The sequence below is a fragment of the Mus caroli genome, unplaced genomic scaffold (genome assembly GCF_978045245.1).
Source record: "Mus caroli unplaced genomic scaffold, Mus_caroli_1 scaffold_11, whole genome shotgun sequence".
Classification (NCBI taxonomy): Eukaryota; Metazoa; Chordata; class Mammalia; order Rodentia; family Muridae; genus Mus; species Mus caroli.
Window position 1 is genome coordinate 121,746,888 of NW_028227266.1, and position 3,902 is coordinate 121,750,789.

A 3,902-nucleotide genomic window follows, 5' to 3' on the forward strand; every position below is an offset into this window, starting at 1 on the left:
TTTAATTTTTGCTTTTGATTGTGACTGTGCCATGATATTTTTCCCTCTTGAAGGAAGAAAATATTTTAGTGGAGCCCACAGTTAAGAGACTTTGAATTTTCAAAAGACTTTGAATTTTAAAAGATATTGGATTTTTTAAAGGGATTGAACTTTTAATATGTAAAGACTGTGGTACATTTAAAGTTATTTAGATCTTGGGGATGAATAAGAAACTAAGAGTTGAGACTTACTAGTGATGTGTTTGTGTGTCAAGTTGACAAGGGGTCAATTGTACTGGCTAGTTTTGTGTCAACTTGACACAGGCTGGAGTTATCACAGGGAAAGGAGCTTCAGTTGAGGAAATACCTCCATGAGATCCAGCTGTGGGGCATTTTCTCAATTAGTGATCAAGCGGGGGAGGTCCCCTTGTGGGTGGTGCCATCTCTGGGCTGGTAGTCTTGGTTCTATAAGAGAGCAGGCTGAGCAAGCCAGGGGAAGCAAGCCAGTAAGGAACATCCCTCCATGGCCTCTGTATTAGCTCCTGCTTCCTGATCTGCTTGAGTTCCAGTCCTGACTTTCTTTGGTGATAACAGCAGTGTGGAAATGTAAGCTGAATAAACCCTTTCCTCCCCAACTTGCTTCTTGGTCATGATGTTTGTGCAGGAATAGAAACTCTGACTAAGACAGTGGGATAGGCATTTACCTTCTGACAAGCTTCACAATTTCTGGCTATCATGTCTGCTAGTTTTCCTAGATTTAAAAGTAACTATACATGACCCCCTGATCACCTGTTCTAGCTTTGTACTACCAAGGTGGGTATATCTGTGCATTTGTGTAAACAGTTCAAGGGCCTGATGTTCTGGTAGGATGGTTTTTCCCTTCAATTCACATTCTTCCAATGTCCACTTTTGTCCAAATAGTGGGACACTCTTTCATCAGCTTAAGCTCATGATTAGTATACCCAGGTGGTAGCCAGCCATTTCTCAAGTTCCAATCTGAGCTCTCTTCTCCTGGGTGGTTTGTCAAGAGGATAGTCTTTGTTTCTTTCATTGCTCCTTACTTTGCCACCCTGTCTGCCAGGCAGTTCCCACTAGCTATGGGGTCCTTGCTCTTCTGGTGTCCAGGGCAATAGATTATACTCACTTTTGCCAGTTTAAAAAGGGCTTGTAGTAGGGCAACCATCTCTGGTGTGTTTCTCATGATCTTGCCTTCTGAGGTTAGGAGTCCCTGTTGTTGATAAATGGCACTGAGCACATGTGTAGTCTCGAAGGTGTACCTGCTGTACCACTGCAGCTTCTGCCTTCTGTTGGCAGTCAACCAACAAGTTGCACACATCTCTCAGATCTTGCATGGGGAAATAGTCCTGAGTAGCAGGCTTTTTTTTTTTTTTTTTTTTTATGGGAAACAGGGGTGTGTTCCAAGCAGAGCGACACTTGCACAGGACCCCTAGTTGTAACAGCCTGTCAATGTGAGGCTTAATATCTTCTCGTGCCTCCCCCGGCATCTGGTACTGGTGCACTGAGACAGGATCAGCCTAGGTCTTAAGATCCACAAACACAGGAGCCTGCAGACATCCGTGTCCTAGCCCGGCTGTTTCATCCCAAGCAAGAGGAAACTTTTCCAGTCACCAAGCAATGTCCTGTGTCTTATGGGTTTTGATCTCAATTTGTATTCATCCTCTAGCCTAATAGTAAGGACCTGGACAGGTTCTCCAATGGATCCCCTCAATTGAGGGCCCTCAGAAAGGAAGTGGATCTGAGCCCCAATCTTGAAGAGCAAATCTCTCTTGAGCAAGGGATAGGGACAGTCAGGGATGACCATGAAAGAGTAGGATACATCCAGGTCCACAACTCTTCGGGTAATCCATGAATATTGTTTAGTCCAGTGGCCCCTGGGACCCATGATTTTTTGCTGGAGACTGGCCCATATGCTTGGAGGAGGACTGAGTATTGGACCCCAGTATCCACCAAGAATTGGGCGGATTTACCCTCCACCTTCAAGGTTACCCTGGGCTCCGGGAAGGGGTCCGAACCCCATCCTCCCTAGTCACTGCCTTCCCTCAGGGCTAACAACTTCCCCGTTTGGGGGTGCTTTTCTCAAGGCCTGGGATTTCCCACCCCCAGCTTCCATTCGTTGGGGCGCTCTCAGGCTCCGTCGCCCCTCTCTTTACAGTATGTGCACTGGTCTTTTTCTAGGGGTTTTCTATCTCTCTTTGGTTGGATTCTCGCTTCTCTGCTTTCCCTAACTACTGTAGTCAAGATTCTCTGTAAATTCCTTTCCTGTCAGTTTTCTTTTTTTCATCTCCCTTTCATCTTCCTTTCTCTTTATCTACTGCTGCTTCTCCTCCTCTGTCTCCCTGTTATGGTAGACTTTCTCAGCAACCTGAACTAAATCCCTCAACAATTTATCCTGTAGTCCCTCTAGCCTCTGAAGCTGATATCTCTAATCACCTGGTCTATAAAAGCCACAGTAGCTTTGTGCTCCTCTATTCTGGGATCATCAGGTGTAAATTACTGGAATGTTTCCATGCTCTAGCAAGGCAGCAGGTGGCTTCTCTGATCCCTGTCTAACCTCATGTACCTTGGTCAAATTTGTGGGCTGCCGGGTGCCTGCCTTGAGACCTGCCAACAGAGCCTGGTGGTAGACCTTAGAGTGCTCCTTACTTTTGGCTGAATTAAAGTCCCAGTCAGGTCGAGTTAAAGGGAATTCAAGCATCAATGACTGCTGGGTTTTCCAAGGGAGCCCCTGTGTCTGAGGGCACATTCTTTCGGGCCTCAGTGAGGATCCTTTCTCTCTCCTCAGAGGTGAAGAAGACACTTATAAGCTGTTGTATGTCATCCCAGGTGGGCTGATGGGAAAATAAAACAGTCTAAAATAGATTGATCAGTCCCTTGGAGTTATCTGAAAAGGGTGGGTGTTGGGCCTTCCAGGTGTACAAGTTGGCTGAAGAGAAGGGCCAATATTGCAAGGCCTGATTGCCATCCTCATCTATGGACCTGTAGGCTTGGACAGGGAGGGCCACTGTTGTATCGGGTTAAGTGGCCCTTTTGCTCCAGGTCTCCATGGCTGGTCCCAGTTCTGAGGGTCCCTCCCCACTCTACCCCTTTGCTGTGACCAGAGGAGCAGGGGTTGGGGTGGGGGGGAGAATAAAGGGCCACTGGACAAGGGCTCAAGGGAGATCCTTGAGGAGGGCCCATGGGAAATGGGCCCATGGTAGGGGGTTAAGAGGGTGGAGAATCCATCAGTAGCAGATCTGCTGTGAAAGGGTCCTGGAGGATGTTCTTCTTCACAGACTCATTGGTCTCTATGGGGTTCTTCTCCTTCATGGCCAGGACTTGCGAGGTCCCAGAGACAAAAGGCTTTTATCTAAGAGGGGCGTCCTCCACTAGATCCCTCCAGGTATACAGAGCACTTGGTCTGGGTGCCCAAGGGATCCTGGCCTAAAGACTCTCTCCTCTACTGCTTTGATCACCTGCAAGTCAAGGTCCCTACTGGTGGCCACCCTACTCCGAAGGTGGAGCAGAGAGTAACTAACTTACCCTTCATTACTACTACTGACAAGTTTTCTCCTCTTTCCCTAACATCCCTCCAGTGGTTAGCTAGGATTCAGTCTGGCCCATGTCCAAAAATAACATCAGTCCAAGTCCAAGAACACAGAGAAAGACAATCAACAAATAGACAGTTCGCCCTGCCACAGGCACAGAAACCAGGTTATAGCAAGACTCAGTTGGTCAGCTCCTGCCAAAACTGTCTTGCCATTTCTGGGGTGGCGGGGGTGGGGTGGGGGTGGGGGCTGAAGTATCCTGCAGACTCCCTGTGGTCACAGCATTAAGGCACATCTGCCAGGGTTTTCCAGCTGATACCTTGCTTGTGAGCCAAAAGTGGATGTAAAAGACAAAAAGACAAACACAAGTATGCGCCTG